The sequence below is a fragment of the Nicotiana tomentosiformis genome, chromosome 1 (genome assembly GCF_000390325.3).
Source record: "Nicotiana tomentosiformis chromosome 1, ASM39032v3, whole genome shotgun sequence".
In the NCBI taxonomy this organism is placed as follows: domain Eukaryota; kingdom Viridiplantae; phylum Streptophyta; class Magnoliopsida; order Solanales; family Solanaceae; genus Nicotiana; species Nicotiana tomentosiformis.
In genome coordinates, this window is record NC_090812.1 from 51,687,884 (window position 1) to 51,709,758 (window position 21,875).

The window sequence follows — 21,875 nt, forward strand, 5'->3', positions numbered from 1 at the left end:
AGTTGCCTATAATATTAGGGAGACCTTTCCTAGCAACATGGAAGGAATTGGTTGATGTGGAAGCAGGGGATCTTACCTTCCGAGTGGGCGTTGAAAAAGTTGTATTCCACGTATGCAAATCAATGAGGCAACCAAATAGCAATGAAGTTTGCTCTTTTGTGGATCTTGTGACGGAAGTGATAGTTGATGACACGAGTGCCATGATCAATATGGAAGACCCTTTGGAAGCTGTGTTGTTAAACCATGAGGATGATGAAAAGGAAGGCTTGGTTGAATGTGCAAATGCGTTGCAAGGAATGGTATCCTACTCATATGGGCCCCGTAAACTTTCCTTGGACTTGGAAAACCGGAAGACTCCACCAACAAAGCCCTCAATGGAGGAGCCACCAACATTGGAGTTGAAGCATTTGCCTTCAAACCTCAGGTATGAATTCTTAGGCCCTTCTTCCACATTACTTGTTATTCTTTTTGCTTGCCTAACTAACGTGCAGGTAGACTCCACCCTTGCGGTGCTTCAAAGAAGGAAAAAGGCAATTGGATGGACTTTGGCTGACATTCGAGGTATAAGCCCCGCCTTTTGCATGCATAAAATTATACTAGAGGATGATGAAAACCCTCCGTGGAACATCAAAGGAGGTTGAACGAGGCTATGCAAGAGGTCATCAAGAAGGAAATTATCAAGTGGCTTGATGCAGGGGTTGTGTACCCTATTTCGGATAGTTCATGGACTTCACCGGTACAATGTGTGCCGAAGAAGGGGGTATGACTGTGGTCACAAATGAGAAAAATGAGTTGATTCCCACTCGTACTGTCACCGGATGGAGGGTATGTATGGACTACAGAAAGCTGAACAAAGTGACCTGCAAAGACCACTTTCCATTGCCCTTTCTTGATCAAATGTTGGACAGACTTGCCGGGCGTGCCTACTATTGCTTTTTGGATGGGTACTTAGGGTACAACCAGATCCTCAGTTCACCGAAAGACCAAAAGAAAACCACCTTCACATGTCCGTATGGCATATTTGCATTCTCACGGATGTCGTTTGGTTTATGTAATGCACCGGCTACCGTTCAGCGGCGTATGATGGCAATATTTACGGATATGGTGGAGGACTTCCTCGAAGTGTTCATGGATGATTTTAGTGTTGTGGTGGACTCATTTGAAGAATGCTTGGATAATCTTGATAAAGTATTGGCCCGATGTGAAGAGACCAACCTAGTGCTTAATTGGGAAAAATGCCACTTTATGGGCGAGGAGGGCATTGTCCTCAGCCATAAGATCTCAAAGAACGGTATTGAAGAGGACAAAGCGAAGATTGAAGTTATTTCAAAACTCCCTCCTCCTACTTCCGTCAAGGGAGTTAGAAGCTTTCTTGGGCACGCGGGGTTTTACCGAAGGTTCATCAAGGATTTCTCAAAAGTGGTGAATCCCTTGTGCTAGCTGCTAGAAAAGGATGCAAAGTTTGTGTTCAATGAAGATTGCATGAAAGCTTTTGAGCTTCTCAAGTATAAATTGACAACCACCCCCATCATTAACGCACCGAATTGGAGCTTAACATTTGAGCTCATGTGCGATGCTAGTGACATTGCGGTAGGAGTGGTTTGGGGCAAAGGGTCAACAAGATATTTCATCCGGTCTATTATGCAAGCAAAATGATGAATGACGTCCAAGTCAATTATACAGTGACCGAGAAAGAGTTATTAGCCATTTTCTTCGCCATGGAAAAGTTCAGGCCATATCTCATGGGTGCCAAAGTGATTGTGCACACCGATCACGCGACACTCCGTTATTTGATGACCAAAAAGGACTCGAATGCTAGGTTGATAAGATGGGTTCTTCGGCTTCAAGAGTTTGACCTTGAAATCATTGATAGAAAAGTAAGTGATAATCAAGTGGCAGACCACTTGTCCCGCTTAGAAGAGGAGGGGAGGCCCCACGATGGCTTCGAAATTAATGATTCGTTCCCGGATGAACAACGCCTCTCCGTGTCTTTGAATGGTATGCCTTGGTTCGCCGATGTGGCTAACTTTCTTGTAACTGGCATTGTCCCGAGTGAGCTCTCTTCTAACCAAAGGAAGAAACTCAAATGGGATAGCTTGGATTATTATTGGGACGAGCCCTATCTTTTCAAGATTTGCAATGATGGTCTGATCCGGAGATGTGTCCCAGAAGAGGAGCAAATGAATATTCTTGATGCTTTCCATTCCTCGCCCTACGGTGGTCATCATGGTGGGGCGAGAACTGCTTCAAAGGTTCTTAGCTGTGGATTCTATTGGCCTACCCTGTATAGAGATGCAAGTAAGCTTGTTAATAGGTGTGATGAATGCCAAAGAGCTGGTGGAATTTCCAAGAAGGATGAAATGCCTTTCACCACTATTCTTGAGATCGATATTTTTGACGTGTGGTAACACTTACATTCTGGTGGATGTTGATTATGTTTCCAAGTGGGTTGAATCCTTGGCTTTTCCCAACAATGAGGCATGGAGTGTGGTAGCATTCTTAAAGAAAAATATCTTCACACGGTTTGGCACTCCTCGGGCAATCATCAGTGATGGGGGTTCTCATTTCTACAATAAGGCCTTTGACACTTTACTTTCCAAGTATGGTGTCAATCATAAGGTGTCAACCCCTTATCATCCCCAGGCTAGTGTGCAAGTTGAGGTCTCCAACAGGGAGATAAAGAGCATATTATCAAAAACTGTCAATGCAAATAGGACGGATTGGTCAAGGAAACTTGACGATGCTTTGTGGGCTTATAGGACTGCGTACAAGACTCCAATTTGTATGTATCTGTACCGGTTGGTATTTGGAAAAGCGTGCCATTTGCCGGTTGAATTAGAGCATAAAACCATGTGGGCGCTGAAGAGGTTAAATCTTGAGTGGGATGTTGCAGCCAATCTCTGGGTGGAGCAACTCAATGAACTAGATGAGTTCCGGTTTCATGCATATTCCAACTCGTCCTTGTATAAGGACAAGATGAAGTACTTGCACGACAAATATGCCCGGAACAAGGAATTCAAGGAGGGTGATTTGGTTCTTCTCTTCAACTTCCGGTTACGACTGTTTCCGGTAAAGCTCAAGTCAGAATGGAGTGGCCCTTTTGAGGTGATGCACGTGACTCCGTTTGGTGCTCTTGACTTGAAAAACAAAAATGGTGAAATCTTCAGAGTTAATGGGCACCGAGTGAAGCATTACCTCGGCAAGTTTGATGACAGCCATATGGTGGCCTTGATCAATTTTCAATGATGTTGGTAACATGCGTCGTGCCGCGACGTTAAATCAGACGCTTCTTGGGAGGCAACCCATGTGTTTTTCTTTCTATTTTGATTTTTTTCTTAGATCGGGCTTTATTTTGAACTAACTAGTTGTGAGCTTTGTGTTAGAATTATTTGTGTAGTACAAGACTGTTGCTGGAAAAATTTGCCTAAGTGTGTGGAATTACGCGGACCGTGCTCAAAATTTTGCGGTCAGCGAGAGCTTTTTGCAGGGGCGCAAATTGTCAGCCGACGCGGACTTGAAAAGTCCAAAATTTCAACTCTCTGAAGTTGTATTCACGTCTGCGTTCATAATTTCGTGGTCCGCATTGATCTTACGCGGCCGCGCCCGTTAATCCGCTCTCAGCGGACCTGTTTCTTAAAAGGCTCTTCGAAAGGTAAAAAGCGCAGACCGCGGTGGAATTCCGTGGACCACGCTCAGGTAAGTCGGTGGGACCTCTGGGGTTGGTATAAATAGGAAGTCCTTAGGACTTTTACACTTTTCAAACCCCACACTCTCACTGAAATAGACCATTGTTCATCTTCCCCTTCTTACACTTTCAATTTCATATATCATTAATCAAGAAGCAATTTCCTACTACAAATCCACATCTGGTATGCTCAATATCTTTACATTAATTTCATCTTTTGATTTTCTTTTCTTCTAGTTTTACTTTTTTTTTTAGGGTTTAACACATGTCATGATTTCAAAATGATGTTTGATTGATGCTAAAATTGCATGTGGGTAATGTTTAATGCCTAATGGGGGATATGGTTGTTCACTATGCCTGTTAATTGCCTAAATGTTTGAACTAAGTGAAACCCTAGGTCTTAAATAATTCATCAATGCCAGTATGATTTGAATTTTGCGGACCGCGGTCCGCATTCATGGTTTTTTGCGAACTGGGTAGGCTTATATGTTCGCGGATGCGGTGATTTTTCCACGGTCAGTGGTTGACTTTACGTGGCCGTGTCCATAATTTCGCGGACCACGTTCATGAGCTTCACAGAATTAACAAATTGATTTCGCATCTGCGTTCATTTTTATGCGGTCCGCGTCTATTGTTTCGCGGTCGTGCCCATTATTTCGCGGTCAGCGGAAACCAATGTTCAGAGATTTGGTAGTCTGAGTCCAACCTCCTCGCGGCCGCACCAATTTTTACGTGGTCCGCAATGGCCCTTCCGTGGTCCGCGATGGTCCTTCTGCGTCCGCGGCCGTGCCCATTTTTTCGCGGTCTGCAGTGCACTATTTTGAGAAGTACTGTTTCATTTCATCTGCATTTCTTTAAGGATTCATTGAACCCCAATACTAATGATCTTTCACTAATTGTGTGTGCAGATAATGGTGTGATCTCGTGGTGGTCCCGACAAATTAAAAGGGAGGGGAGAATCCTCCCAAGGCCGAGGCAAAGGGAAGCAGACTGCACCCTTAGCACCTCAGAAGATTATTAGCAAAAAGGCCCCACTTGTGAGACCTCAGGCTGACTCCTCGGATACTAGTGAATACCTCCCTTCCCAGGAGATTTTCTAGGGAGAATCTGCACAACAACCTAAGGCTCAATCTCAACCTTTCCGCCTTGTCAATCAACCCACCTCCTTATCTGAGTCGTCTGATGGCTCAGAAGGAGGTAGTGAGACTTCAGTACCATCTCTCCCATCTGCTGCAACTCCAGCCTCAACAGCTGCTCCTATTGATATTGATGATGGAGAAGAGGTTTCGGACGACGGGAGATGAGGTGATACCCATAAGGGGGTTTGATTACATCAAGGAAACCGATAGTTTGGCAAGATAGGTTCGTGAGTGAGAAGGCCTACCACAAATTTCGGGAATGGTGGCCACAAAGGTCTCTCACCCTTGAGCGACATTTCATAGAAAGAGACCTTCTCCCTCACAACCCGAATATGAAGAGACAATTTGATGAAAGAGTGTGGTGGAAATTCTTCACCAACAAACTACCGGAAGCAAATGAGTACCTAGTCAAGGAATTCTACGCCAATGTTGCCCACATCAAAAAGGGTACCCATGTGACTAAGGTACGAAATAAGAAGATACGGTTCGATGGAAAAACTTTGAATACATATGCCGGGTTTGATGATGTAGATGCTACTCTATACATACAGAAGTTGTCATTAGATGAAGCAGCCCATCCATGGGTAGCAGAGGTGATAGCCATACCAGGGACAACACCGGCCTGGTTTACACCGGGAGTCTCAATTGCCAGAAACACCCTTAGCTTTGAAGCCAAAGGGTGGGGCACCTTCGTCTGCAGCCGCCTTGATTCGTGACAGCATGACAGTGACATTCCACTCTCCATGGCGATCCTCATAGCGTCCATCATGGCGGGGTACCCAATAAATGTGGGGAACCTCATGGCCCAGAATATATCTAAGGCAATCGGGAAGGAATAAAGGTCCTACCCTTACCCCAATTTCATCACTATGTACCTAGAGGACCAGGGGGTTGAGGGGAGACATTTTGAAACGAAGGTGAAGCCGAAAAGGCCCTTCTCTTGGTACAGCCTTCAGGGAGCAGACAACCCAAAGTCCAAAGGCAAAGCCACTACCTATACTGGCCAGTCTGAAGAGCCAAGGGTAGTGGCCACTACTTCTGAGCCTTCCACAACGGAGGGTTTCTTCGGCTGCTATGCCACCTCCCTCATAAGGGCTATCTGTCACAACCCCATTATTTGTGCCCTCATCTTCCGCATATCCTCAGACTTCACTGCGGGTCTCTCAGACGCTATCCAGTGTCAATAACTGGTTGCAGGCAGCTACATCAAAGCTGTCTGTCTTATCCAGTGCAGTCACAACATAGGTAGCCCCAACACAGCTTCAGGTACCTCCATCAGTGGAGGATTCATTAAAGGAGCTTCTGGACAACCAGAAGAAGCTCCTGGACAACCAAAAGAAAATCCTGGAGACATTAGATACTCATCGGAAGGTGATCAAGGAGCTGGGCAAGCAGGTCAAAAAGATGAAGAATACCCAAGCTTCAAAAGAGTCTGTGGAGCTACTGAAGAAGGAGGTAGATAAGTTCACTTCTACCAGAGATATTCCACTGGACCTGCTTATGGAGGAGACTGCCCATGCAGCACAGACAACACAAGCATCAGAGCAGGAGGCTGACAGAGAACCGGTGAGAGAATTTGTGGTGCCCCAGTTAGAGGACCTGGAGATACAGTTGGAGGACCCGGAGGGAGTTGATGATCCTATGCAGTCCGAGGTCCCCACTAGTGAGCCTGATCCCATGTAGTCAGAGATCACATAGGGAGATTCTTTACTCTTTATCCCTTCCCTAATCTTATTTTTGCTTTTAGCATTGAGGACAATGCTATCTTTTATTTGGGGGTGGTCTTATTTTGATTTGATGACTGGCATGTAATAATTATGATATTATTTTCCTTTATTTTTACTTATCGTTATTTTCACTTTCGTTATTTTTCACTTTTGGTATGTATATAACTTTACCATTTCATGTATATATTCATCTCCATTTTGTATATATTCGGTTCACTCCATTATTGTACATATTCATTTTACTTTCCGTATTTTACTTTATAGCTTCTTTTGTAATTTTCCTTAATAGCTTAGCTTCTTACTTCCTTTAGTAGCTTCTTTTTGAGTTTGTAGCCTTTTTTTACATTTCTGTGTGATCAATAAGCCTTTGGTTTTCTTAATGCCACGGTTCTTTCCAAAGGTGTATGTTGTGTGAACCGGGTGGCTCTTCCCAACGATGGATGGCGTGACAACCTTCTTAAGGGATTGAGTCTGTTTTTCTTTCTGTTTTGATATATAGTAGTAATGAATAAAAGTGTCCCAAGTAGGCTTCACTTGGCACTAACACATTTACCTTCGACCTCATGGTTAGAGACAAGTTTGTTGATGAGATTAGCTATAGTTGTGACCTTTAGACTCTTGAGTTGACTAAAACTATCATCAGGTGGTTTTTGTGAGCCATCTGTGATCTTCAATCTTAGCTAGGGTTGTTGTGGGCCCTCGAATCTATTCTCTTTTACAATCCAGTAGCTTGAGAGGTGAGGTATTGAATTGCAAGTCCAAGTCCCGTGCCAACAAGTCTAGAACTTACCCTGAATGTTTTTCTAGGAAAAATTCTAAGTGTAGCTCGACTTGAGAAGTGATTATAGGATCTCTTTGGTCCCATTTGAACTTTGAAAACTTCCGTAGCCTACCATTATGATATCCTTAGTCAACCTCTTTGAGCCTAAGCCTTTTTCATTCAATAACCACATTACAAGCCCTTATCCGTTTTATAATGACCCTCTCTTGGCACCCAATCTTTCCTTAGAATTCATGATGAACATTTGGCAAAAAAAACATAAGTTTGGGGAGAGACGAGGAATTTCAAAGTGATGAAAGGTTCAAAGAACAAAAAGAATTGATGAAAAGGAAAGGCAAAGAAAAGGATAAAAAACCAAAAAGAAGCATGTCAAAAAGAAAGTAAAGGTTGAAAGGATTCAAGAAAACAATGTTGAAAGGCATGTAATGAGAAAAATGATTGTCATGAAGAAGAAAGAGTGACAATGTGTCTCTCTAGTTCCCCTAAGGAAGAAGAAAATGACTCAAAAGAGTCAAGAAAATATGAGCCGAAATGAGAAAATGGAGTGCTTAAGAAAAGATGATACCATCATAGTTCATTATGTCCTACCTTGATCCAAAAGGCCTTCATTACATCCCTCTAAAGCCCTATAGGATTTCAAGTTGAGTGAGCTTACATTAGTGGTGATTTACATGAGGGGCAAGCTTATGGTACTTAGAGCCGGACTTGTGACATTCTTCTGAGAGTGATGAGCGCACTTCTTTACAATCCCTGTTTTGAATGTCACATTCTATAAGGTGAGATTAGCTCATGGAGAGTAGAGGGGGAGGATCTGGGATCCACAATGACCTACGTGAGAGAGCGAGCTTCCTTGATGAATTGAGTCAACTCTTGATGTTTTTGTGTCACATTAGAACTATGGAACTCAAGAAGTCATAGCATGATGTTGTTGATAATGCATTTGTGTTGAGGGTAATTGTTAGTCCCAATTGATGCTTGATGAAGTCACCTTAGGAAAGATGAAATTGTCCTTTCTTTTTCTTGTGGATGTGGGAATTACCTTGTTTGCTTGAGGACAAGTAAAGGCATAAGTTTGGGGGAGTTGATAACTAGAGTTTTAGCCTATTATTTGCTCTCTTTTACTTAGGTTTTGGGTCAAAAATGCGTAAAGGTATTCCCGAAAACTAACTTAATGTGCTTGCTTGTAGGGTTTGGTCAAAATGAGGCAAAGAAGTCATAATCACCTCATGAAGGAGTCAAACTTGCACGAATCCAAGGCTGAGACTGGAGCGCTGAGAGCGGAAGAAAAGCGCGGCCGCGTAAGGACCATCACTGAGGTGGCCACTATTATGCGGACCACGAAAGTAGATTCAGAGAAGCTTCTTTCAGTACTAAAATTATCGTTGATCACATTGGAAAAGTGCGGCAGCGAAATCTTTGGCGCGGCCGCGAGGGGATTTTCGCTAAGAGCGGGGTTCGAGGTTCAGAGATTCTACAGTTTGGGCTCAAATCAAGAACGCGGCCCACGTCCAAATTACGCGGCCGCAAATTGATCTTACGTGAACGCGAAGGAAATTCCACTGAGATCGCATCTTGAGGTTCAGAGACCCTGCAAGTCGGGCTTAACTGAAGAATGTGGTCTACGTCAATATTATGCGACCGAGATGGAAGCACACGCAGACGCGATTGAAATTATACGGTCCACAAAACTAAGCCCAATCGATGCCCAGTATTGAAGAAACGTGGACCATGCTCGTTATTACGCGGTCGCGAAAGCTCAAGCGCGGACGCGGTCAGAATTATGCGTCCACGAATCCTCCGCAGGGGCATTTTTTCCGAAAATTTTAGTTGTGTATAAATAGACCTTTTTGACATTCTTAGGTTAAGTTTTGTTTAGTAGAGCACGGGAACGACTGGTTTTTCCCTTTTGGGGCAAATTTAGAGTAGATTTACCTTCAAACTTTAGATTTTCATCTTGTACTTTAATATTATGGCTTATATTTAATCTTTATCTTTGATTTCTGCTATTATTATGAGTAGCTAGACCCCATAGCTAGGGTTGTGACCCAACCCTAGTGTGGTTATTTAATGGGTCTTGAATTTTAGGGGTTAATTGTTTATGGGTTAGTAATATTTAGCCTAATTCATACTAAAATTATAGAATTAGTGGTTGCAAACACTGACTCATGCCTTTATGACTTAGGCTCATCCTGAGAAAGAGGGACTAAGTCTAGAAAAATTAGGCTAACAAGGAATTGGGGTGAACTTAAGAGATTGATAGCCCTAATTAAAGGATTAAACCTAGAGATGATAATACCTGACTTGAGCCAATTTCACTTGTATTGTATGAACACCCATTTGGGCTTGAGAAAGCCAAATCGGGCAAAGTCACTCAAACTACCGAGAGGTATAGAGTGAGCACTTATGTGTGATGGTTATATCACGACCACAATCATAACAAGCTTGTCCTAGATTCTTAACACCCATTAGATACTCACCTAGGCGGAAGTCACTTCCCTAGTGCCTTTTAACACTTGAAAACTTTCACCCAAAATATTGTACTTAGCTTACACTTAGTATTCAATAGTATAAAATTAGAATAGAGTCAATCGCAATAATGTTTGGAAGTGCAATTAGGAATAACACGCACATCTAGATTAGTTAGATACCCAAATCGAAGCCAAATTAACTCCCTGTGGAAATCGATCCCGACCTCGTTGGGTAAAACTGCATCGACCATCCTCGCCACTCTATAGTGGTGTAGGTTTGGCCACAATTACCTAACCCTTAGGAAAATTTCACTTTCTTGTATTTTGTCGTGCAAATTTGTTAATTTCGGAAACTAAATTTCTTTTACTCTATTCTCTCACAGATGGTGAGGACACGTACTACCGGATCGGACGGTCAGCCACCAGTTAGGGCCGCGAGAGGCCGAGGCCGTGATAGAGGCCGGGGCCGAGGTATGGCTCATGCAGCGGTTGAAGCAGCACCTATGGTATCGCCAGTTGCTCCAGCTCAGGTGCCAGCTGTGCCCATTGTGATTCCAGGCCTTCAGGAAACTTTGGCCCAGATATTGACAGCTTGCACTGGTCTTGCTCAGGTGGTTTCGGCTCAAACCACACCTGCCACTTCTCAGGCCGTGGGAGGTACTCATACCCCTGTTTCCCATACTCCAGACCAGGTAGTACAGGGACTTTAGATACCGGGGGCACTACCAGCCCAGCCAGCTGCAACTACTCAGGCCTAGGTATTTCCTGTTATGGCAGAAGATGAGCAGAAGAGATTTGACAGGTTTGGTAGGCTTCTACCTCCATCATTTAGCGGTGCTGAGTCAGAGGATGCTCAGGGACTTTTGGATAAGTGTCAGCGGATGCTGCGGACAACGGGTATTCTGGAGACCAGTGGGGTCTCGTTCACTACTTTTGAGTTTTTTGGGGCTGCCTTCAGATGGTGGGAGGCTTATGAAAGGCGCACGCCAGTTGGTGCGGTACCACTTACATGGAAGGAATTCTCCGTTCTCTTTTTGGAGAAGTTTATGCCACAGTCACACAGAGAGGAGCTGCGCAGATAGTTTGAGCAGTTACGTAAGGATGGCATGTCTTTGACGCATTACGAGATGAGATTTTTTGAGTTGGCTCGTCACGCAGTTTGGTTGGTTCCCACTGATAGGGAGAGGATTATGAGGTTCATTGATGGCCTCACGTATCAGTTGCGGTTACTTATGACTCGGGAGAGAGTATCGGGTGCTACGTTTGATGAGGTAGTTGACATTGCTCGGCAGATAGAGATGGTCCGTAGTTAGGAACATGGAGAGAGGGAGGCCAAGAGGCCTAGTGGACCAGGTGATTTCAGCGGTGTTCCTTCAGGGGTCATTTTTACCGCGGTAGGTTGGTCCTTATAGACACGCTCAGACGTGTCGTCTAGTTCATCATGGTGCATCATCTAGCCATGGTTCATACAATTCTCATCAGGGTCAGCCATCCGTCGGCGCCCTTCCAGCCTAGAGTTCATCCTGTGCCCCTTCAGTTCAGGGTTCATTTGCACCTGGTGCTTCTAGCAGTTATCCTGGTTCTCGGGGCCCGATTCAGTCTGCACCACCATCAGTACCGGGGAGCTGCTTTGAGTGCAGGGAATTTGGGCATATGTGAAGATAGTGTCCTCATCGCTCGGGAGGTCTAGTGCAGCAGAAGAGTCAGACTACGACTTCAGCACCAGTTACTTCACCACCCGCCCAGCCAGCTCGGGGTGGGGGTCAGTTAACTAGGGGTGGCCCAAGAGGGGGAGGCCGATCAGTTGACGGTCAGGCCCGATTCTATACTTTTCTTGCCATACCAGATGCTGTTGTTTCAGATGCAGTGATCACATGTATTGTTTCAGTGTGCCATATAGAGGCCTCTATATTATTTTACCCTGGTTCCACTTATTCATATGTGTCATCGTACTTTGCTCTTTATTTGGATATGCCCCGTGAGTCATTAGTTTCACCTGTTCGTGTATCTACGCCGGCGAGCGATACTATTATTGTGGACCATGTATATCGGTCTTGTGTGGTAACCATTGGGGGACTGAAGACTAGAGTAGATCTTTTATTTCTCAATATGGTTGATTTCGATGTAATTCTGGGTATGGATTGGTTGTCTCCATGTCATGCTATTCTAGACTGTCATGCTAAAACTGTGATGTTGACGATGCCGGGGTTGCCAAAGGTTGAATGGAGAGGTTCTATAGATTATGTCCCTAGCAGGGTAATTTCTTATTTTAAGGCCCAACGTATGGTTGGAAAGGAATGTTTGTCATATTTGGCCTTTGTGAGAGATGTGCATGCAGATACTCCTATTATTGATTCAGTACCGGTTGTGCGAGACTTTTCGGATATATTTCCTGCAGACTTGCCAGGGTAATTTCTTATTTTAAGGCCCAACGTATGGTTGGAAAGGGATGTTTGTCATATTTGGCCTTTGTGAGAGATGTGGATGCAGATACTCCTATTATTGATTCAGTACCAGTTGTGCGAGACTTTTTTGATGTATTTCCTGCAAACCTGCCGGGTATGCCACCCGACAGGGATATTGATTTCAGTATTGACTTGGTGCAGGGCACTCAGCCCATTTCTATTCCTCCGTATTGTATGGCACCAGCCGAGTTAAAAGAATTGAAAGAGCAACTTCATGAACTCCTTGAAAAGGGGTTTATTAGGCCCAGTGAGTCAATTTGGGGTGCACCGGTTCAGTTTGTGAAAAAAGAAAAATGGTACTATGCGGATGTGCATTGATTATAGGCAATTGAACAAAGTTACAATCAAGAATAAATATCCTTTACCGCGTATTGATGACTTATTTGACCAACTTCAGGGAGCGAGGGTGTTCTCCAAAATTAATTTGAGATCGGGGTATCACCAGTTGAAAATTCGGGATTCAGATATTTTAAAGACGATATTCAGAACTCGTTATGGCCACTATGAATTTCTTGTGATGTCTTTCGGGCTAACCAATGCCTCAACAGCATTTATGCATTTGATGAATAGTGTATTCCAGCCATATCTTGATTTATTAGCCATAGTATTTATTGATGATATTCTGGTGTACTCACGTAGCCAGGAGGAGTATGCAAAACGCTTGGGTATTGTATTACAGAGGCTGAGAGAGGAGAGACTTTATGCCAAATTTTCTAAGTGTGAGTTCTGGCTTAGTTCGGTGGCATTCTTGGGACATATAGTGTCAAGTGAAGGAATTAAGGTGGATCCAAAGAAAATAGAGGCAGTTCAGAATTGGCCCAGACCATCTTCAGTTACTGAGATTCGGAGTTTTCTCGGCTTGGCCGGTTATTATCATCGCTTCGTGGAGGGTTTCTCGTCTATTGCATCACCTATGACTAAATTAACCCAGAAAGGTGCTCCGTTCAGGTGGTCGAATAAATATGAAGAGAGCTTTCAGAAGCTCTAGACAGCTTTAACTACAGCTCCAGTATTAGTGTTGCCTACAGGTTCAAAGTCTTATACTGTGTATTGTGACGTATCGCGTATTGGTCTCGGCGCAGTGCTTATGGAAGATGGTAGGGTGATTGCCTATGCGTCCAGACAGTTAAAGGTACATGAAAAGAATTATTCGGTCCACGATCTTAAGTTAGCGGCTATCGTCCATGCCTTGAAAATTTGGCGGCATTACTTATATGGTATCCAGTGTGAGATATATACTGATTATCGGAGTCTACAACATCTGTTCAAACAGAAAGATCTTAATTTGCAACATCGGAGGTGGTTAGAGTTGCTTAAAGATTACGATATCACCATTCTCTATCATCCCGGAAAGGCTAATGTAGTAGCTGATGCCTTGAGTCGTAAGGCGGCGAGTTTGGGCAGCTTAGCATACTTACCAGTAACAGAGAGGCCTTTAGCCTTGGATGTTCAGGCCTTGGCCAACTAGTTTGTTAGATTGGATGTTTCCAAGTCGAATCGAGTTTTGGCCTGTATGATTTCTCGGTCTTCTTTATATGATCGCATTAGGGAGCGCCAGTATGATGATCCCCATCTGCTTGTCCTTAAGGACACGGTTCAACACGGTGATGCCAAGGAGGCCACTATTGGGGATGGCGGTGTATTACGAATGCAGTGCAAGCTATGTGTGCCTAATGTAGATGGTTTGAGTGAGTTGATTCTCCAGGAAGCTCACAGTTCACGGTACTCCATTCATCCAGGTCCCGCGAATATGTATCAGGATTTGAGGCAGCACTATTGGTGGAGGCGAATGAAGAAAGATATAGTTGGGTTTGTAGCTCGGTGTTTAAATTGTTAACAGGTAAAGTACGAGCATCAGAGACTTGAAATTCCGGAGTGGAAATAAGAGCGTATTACCATGGATTTCATAGTTGGACTTCCACGGACTTTGAGGAAGTTTGATGTTATTTGGGTTATAGTAGATCGGTTGACCAAATCTGTGCATTTTATTCCAGATGGTACTAATTATTCTTCGGAGCGGTTGGCTGGGATTTATATTCGCGATATTGTTCGCCTACACGGTGTGCCAGTGTCCATCATTTCAGATCGGGGCACGCAGTTTACATCACAGTTTTGGAGAGCAGTACAACGATAATTGGGCACACGGGTTCAGTTGAGTACAACATTTCACCCTTAGACGGACGGACAGTCCGAGCGCACTATTCAGATATTAGAGGATATGTTGCGCGCTTGTGTCATTGATTTTGGGGGTACTTGGGATCAATTTCTGCCACTCGCGGAATTTGCTTATAATAACAACTACTAGTCGAGTATTCAGATGGCTCCGTATGAGGCATTATATGGGAGACAGTGTCGGTCTCCTATTTGTTAGTTTGAGTCGGGTGAGGCTAGGCTATTAGGTACTGACTTGGTTCACGATGCTTTGGAGAAGGTTAAAGTGATTCAGGAACGGGTTCGCACGACGCAGTCTAGATAGAAGAGTTATGTCGACAGGAAAGTCCGTGATGTTGCTTACATGGCTGGGGAGAAGGTTTTGCTCAAGATTTCACCAATGAAGGGTGTGTTGAGGTTCGGTAAGAAGGGCAAGTTGAGCCCTCGGTATATTGGGCCTTTTGAGATACTTAAGAAAATTGGAGAGATGGCTTATGAACTTGCTTTGCCACCTAGTCTATTAGGTGTTCATCCAGTATTCCATGTATCCATGCTCTGAAAGTATGTCGGGGATTCGTCTCATATTCTGGATTTCAATACAGTGCAGCTGGATGGTAATTTGACTTATGATGTGGAGCCGGTGGCTATTTTAGACCGGCAGGTTCGAAAGCAGAGGTCAAAGAACATAGAATCAGTGAAGGTACAGTGGAGAGGCTAGCCAATTGGAGAAGCTACTTGGGAGATTGAGCAGGAGATGCAGAGCAAATATCCACACCTATTTAAGACTCCAGGTATGATTCTAAACCCGTTCGAGGACGAACATTTTATTTTTTTTGGGGGGGAGGGGGGAGGGGGGAGATGTAACGACCTGGACGGTCGTTTTGAGTATTATAACCCTGTTTCTCCATTTACTACCAAATTTATGCTTTACAGTTGATTTATGACATATCGGATTAGTTAGTTCGGGTCCGGAAGGAATTCAGAGTAAAATAAGATACTTAGTCTCATAATTAAAAATTTAAGTTAGAAAAGTCGACCGGATGTGGACTTATGGGTAAACGACCTCGGATTAGAATTCTGATAATTTCAATAGCTCCGTATGGTGATTTTGGACTTAAGAGCGTGTCCAGAAAATTATTTAGAGGTCCGTAGTGGAATTAGGCTTGAAATGGCGAAAGTCAAATTTTTGGAAAGTTTGACCGGGGGGTTGACTTTTTGATATTGGGGTCGAAATCTGATTCTGAAAATTTGAATAGGTCTGTTATGTCATTTAAAACTTGTGTGCAAAATTTGAGGGCAATCGGATATGATTTGATAGGTTTCGGAGTCATTTGTAGAAATTAAAAATTTCAAAGTTCATTAGGCTTGAATTGGGGTGTAATTCATGGTTGTAGCATTGTTTGAGGTGATTTGAGGGTTCGACTAGGTTCATATGATATTTTAGGACTTGTTGGTATATTTGGTTAAGGTCCCGAGGGGCTCGAGTGAGTTTCGAATGGTTAACGGATAAAAATTTGGACTTAAACAACTACTGGAATTTTTCTGATATCTGCACCTAACTTCCTTATACGCGATCGCGTGAGTGCGCCTGCGATCGCGTAGGCTTAGTTGGTCAGTAGAGGTTTTGTGCTTCGCGATCGCATGGGGATATCCACGATCGCATAAGGTTAGTTGAGGGCTGCTGAGTTTTGTTCTTCGTGATCGCGTGAAGCGGTATGCGATCGCGAGATTTTTGTGACTCGCGAACGCGTGAAGAAGGTCGCGTTCGCGTAGAGTAAGTGGAGCAGAGGTAGAAGTCATGTGTTTTATTCTTCACGATCGCGTGGACGAGTACGCGATCGTGTTGGTCTGTGATGTTGTGCATCGCGATCGCGTAGGGTTAAATCTGGGTTGTGGAAAACTGTTCTTCACGATCGCGTGGGAATGTTTGCGATCGCGTAAAGCAAAGGACTGGGCAGAGAGTTTAAGTTCTGAAAATGAGACTCCATTTTTGACGGATTGGAGCTCGGGAAGAGGCGATTTTTGGGAGATTTTCAGAGAAAATAACGGGGTAAGTGTTATTAACTCAATATTGGTTAAATTACCCGAATCCATGGTTGTTTTTAATATATAATCGGTGAATTAAGTTGGAAAAATTGTGAAAGCCCTCTTGGTTTAGTTTGGAGATTTGAGGGTCGAGTTGATGTCGGATTTGAGTAAAATTTGTATGGTTGGACTCCTTGTTGAATGGGCATTCATATTTTATAACTTTTTTCAGGTTCTGAGACGTGGGCCCTACGGGCGATTTTTGAGCTAATTTTCGGATTTTATGGAAAATTAGTATTTTCTTATGGAATTAATTCTAATAAATTTTATTGACTGAATCGAATTATTTGTGGCTAGATTCAAGGCGTTTGGAGGCCAATTCACGAGGAAAAGACATTACAGAATAAATAATTTCACGGGTTGAGGTAAGTAATAATTTTAAATTTGGTCGTGAGGGTATGAAACCCTGGATTATGTGTTATGTGAGTGGTTTTGAGAGGATGCACATGCTAGGTGACGGGCGTGTGGGCGTGCACCGTAGGAATTGTGACTTGTTCAAATTCGATGGAATTGTGTAGTTGAATTATCTATTGATATCCGTACATTCTCTACGTGATAGGGAAAATTGAGCTGAAACTCGTATTAAAAATCATATTTATACATATGTTGTTATTATTGGTACCCACTGGGGTCATTTCTATGGTTGAATAATATGTTCAAATAGTAAATTTTTGCTCAGTCATTTTTATCATTTTATATCATACCTTAGCCTCTCTTATTTATTATTGATGCATCATATCACTTTTTTTTGGCTGCTTATCATGATTTCTGAGAGCCCGTGAGACTGGAGAGGTTGATGACTGAGTGAGGCCGATGGCCTAATTGTGAGGATATTTATGGATCGGGCTGCACGTCGCAACATGTTTATTGATTTTTGCCATGATTGGTTGGATATAGTGCTTGGGATGAAGGAGCCCTTCCAGAGTCTGTACACACCCCCGGTGAGCACAAGTACCTACCGAGTGCGAGTGCCGAGTGATGAGTGATTGTGAGGAATGAGTGATTGTGAGGTTGGAGTGAATGGGAGGACTGGGTGACTGTTACTCTGAGAGGACACATTGATTTCATTATTTGTTGCATTTCAGCTGTCATATAAGACTATTTTGAAGATTTTGGAAAAATATTATTTTCTGTTTCGGTCAAACTTGATATGAAATTTTAGTGAAATCTTAAATGTTGAACTTGAGAGCATGTCTACTATTTTATATTGGAAAGCATTGTATTTGGACTTAGCTGAGAAGCTCGTCACTACTTTCAGTTCTTTATTTATTATTATTACTTGCTGAGTTGATTGTACTCATACTACACCCTACACTTCGTGTGCAGATTCAAGTGCTTCTGGACATAGCGGGTGATGATTCTCTCGCACAGTTGATTTTTTCGGAGATTCAGAGGTAGATGCCGTGTTTCGCAGACCTTGCCTCTCCTTCCCTATCTCCTTATTTACTATATTTGGTCTTAGACTATTATAGACCGTATTTTCCAGACTTGTATTCATATTAGATGCTCATGTACTCAGTGACACCAGGTTTTGGGGAGTGTTCGTATCAGTATTTGTGGGATTTTGTATTGTATTTAAACATTATGTTTTCAAACTTAAAGGAAATCGACGGTTATTGATGTTGTCGGCTTGCCTAGTACTGAGATATGTGCCATCACAACAGGTTAGGATTTTTGGGTCGTGACACTATTCCACCACATCCATCTACTCATCATACTACCCACCATTCGCTCTCTCAGCAATATTATTACCATTCTCCGCCACAGGGGTATACACCGCTTCCTCTATACGATCTTACATGTAGTTACATGGGTCCATCGAGTCAGCAGTCACAGAGCCATGTAGTATGCCCGTCATCTGCTCCATTTGCTTCATCACCAGTTGGATCGCATCCATCTAGATTTCAGCCTGCAGGATCGCAGCAGTGGTCTGGATCGCAGCAAGGGTCTAGATCGATCCAGGGGTGTGGATCGCAACCATCTTCATCAGGGACCCCGTCTCCCTCTCCACGGAGTTCGTCTCCTAGCATTTCTAGACTTCGTCTTTGGGATAGTAGCGTTGAGGCAGATGCCTCCCCTTCTGCGCACGCTTCAGATTCATCGGAGGATGATGATCCAGATGAAGTGCGGTATGATCGTTATCATAGGATGATCATCAGGCCTGAGGACAACGAGTAAGATTTATTTATTACTTCTTTATTTTTGCTGAATTATAATAGCTACTCTTGTTTATTTAATGTAATTGCTATGTTGCACGTTCATACCTAATCATCAGGTTACAAAGACAATCACTGAAATTCTTGGCCGATTGTATAATGCACCCTATCCGACTTGGAGTGACTTTCCACCTTCTCATATGCTCGGGCCTTCTTTCCCAGTTCACTTTTCTTCTCGAATTTGTCGGTGGTCCAATACCTCATCAGATCCTTCCATAAATGTGGTAGGACCCATGAAAGCTTCTTGTTCTTCTTTCGAGCGGATGAGAAGGAATCAGATAGTCTCTTACAGCATTTGAACTCCCAATTTTCACAAATTTCACTGTTATACCGGTCCTCCCAGACACACTTAGTCTGCAAATAAAGTATGTAACATTAGATGAAAATATTATTAATATAATGCTTAAATAGATAAGAATTGTATTAAAACCTTAAATTGGTTGAACATTTGTTGCACGAGCTCCGTGACTCCTTGCACTGTGTGGGTGCAAGGAGCATGAGGGCTACGAGAAGACTACTGGTAATTCCTTAAAATATTTACATCTATTTTTATCGAACTATATTTATATATGTTAATTTAGTTAACACGTTTTATTATATTTGTAGGAAAAAAAATATGGGAGGAAGATGACTCATGATGAGTTCTTCGTGGAGACTCACATCCGGAAGAAGAAGGCACCGACAGATCCAACTAGATGGGTCGAGGACTGGGCGGAGACTACATATGTAAGTTTCATAACTACTATAAATATTTATAATATTATATAGTTAATAATTTTCTATCTTCTAAATAAAGGGTCGCTACAAGATTACTGTGGAGGAGTACACTCAGAGCTTGCCACCGAATGAGCAAGGCGAGCGACCACCCATTTCAGACAAAAAAGCGCAGAGGATATGGTTGGATGTTGTCGGTGGTCCTAAAAAGGGGATAGCATACGACCTTCCAGAGAGATCATTTCGGCACTACAGGGCTGAATTGCAAGGTATAGGGACTTCCGTCCAAGGCGAGGCAATTGATAGGTCGACTATCTCGTCTATGGAACAGAAGATCGTAAAGCTGACAACAGAGCTTGAAGAGACAAAGACTAGAGAACAAAAGTGAGATGAACAATTTGGTAACCTTCAAGTTCAGCTAGAAAAGAGGGACTGACAATTTAATCTCCTTCAAGGTCATCTGACCAATCTTCTTGCTAGTGGTGCTTTTCCTATTCCCCGGTCTCGTGAGCCTTCCCCATGTGCTAATCCTTCTCGTTGTGATCCTACGAACCATGCCGACGATGAAGGTTCTAGTAGTGAATATAGAGATGATGCAATATAAGACACTCATTGAATGGTGTGTATTGCTAAATAAAATATTGAACTTGTCAATATTTAGTTGAGACTAGTTTTGAATGATGATTGTATTGTTGATATTATTTTGTTATTGAACATTTGTATTGTTGTTGTTATTATTAGCGTTGTTGTTGTGGTTGTTATTAGCGTTGTTGGTTAATTGTTGTTGTTGCTAGTTAATTGTTGTTGTTGTTGATTAATTATGGTTGAATGGCAGCAATATAATGTTGCCATTATAGGATGAATATTGGTTGTAATTGGTAGGTGGTGTAGCTTAAAAGCAGGCATTTTCTGCCCAGTTTTTACCCAGAAAAACCAACCGAAATCGATCGGAAATATCATTTTTTGCCCAGAAATTCAAAATTTCCGACCGAAAATGGAATCTCCAGAATTTTGAAATTTCCGACCGAATTCGGTCGGAAATTATGAATTTAAATTTATTTATTTAAATAAATTAATAATTTATTATAATTTATAAATAATTATATATTTAAATAAAATTATTATTTATTTAAAATTTCGACCGATTTCGGTTGGTATTTGAAAATTAAATAAATTTTTTTAATTAATACCGACCGATTTCGGTCGGTAAATAAAGTTAAAATTTCGACCGATTTCGGTCGCAACACGTTAGCGACCATCATTTTTCCGACTAATTAAAAGCGATCGGAAATCGGTCATTTTTTTTCAATTGCCGACCGATTTCGATCGGTTTTCGTGGACGAATTTAAGCAGTTTTTTAGTAGTGAGTTAAGCAGGTCTTCGTCAACCTGTCTACTTATGCTTAGTGGATTTTTTAAACATAAATGAGATATATACTTACCTTATAAGTAATTCGCTTGTGTAACTATTATATTTATATTGGAATACATATTATGATATTTGAGAGGAACTTTTAGCTGATTCAAATTAAATTTATTGACTGAATTCATTCCAACGAAACAACATGACCATTAACGATAAAAACTTAACTCCTGGCCCCTTCTCACTGCTTTTGTTCCTTCCAATTCAAGCTGATTATAATATTCGGAAAACCTTGTTACAGTCATGAACTTATGCAAATTGAAAATTGAGTTATGCCCTCAAGCAAAAAGAATTTCAGTCTCTAAACTGAAAGGTTTAAGCCTTTAAGGTAACAATTGGTATATGAAATTAATTGAGCTTAAAGCGACATGAGAGAGCCAAAACTACAAAGATTTAAAGAAAAATGAATTATTATCAATAATCAAGATTTAAAGCAATTCCAAAGTTCAATCTAAACAAAGAGGGTTCCAATCCTCATAATTATGTTTAGAGTACAACCAAATAGAGTTACGAACAATAAGAGAAGAATCTCAACACCAGTACATGATACTTAAACTTATACTCTTTTTTATTCACCTCTAGCTTAATTAGGAGTCAATTGGTATCAATCCTAAGCATTTTCTGTCTTATAACATGACTCCTGAAAATTATGCTTGTGTATCCACTTGCAGGACAAGGCAATATATATATATATATATATATATATATATATATATATATATATATATATCAAATCGGCATGTGAATCAATTACGTGGCCTATTAATCGGGAAAAAAATAAAAAATAGTCAGATTTACAGCTGGTAATTGAAAAATAGACACAGTTTCAAAAGTGATAGAAATTTAATCACTTTTTCATGTAAAGATAAAATCTGAACAAAAACAACCTTAAAAATTCAGAAATATTTCAGCATAATATGCTAGAGTTCGAATTTTTTTACATATGAGCTTCCAGCATAATGTGTTGGAGTTCCAACATAATATGCAGGAAGTTTATATGCAAGAGTTCCATAATCCCGCAT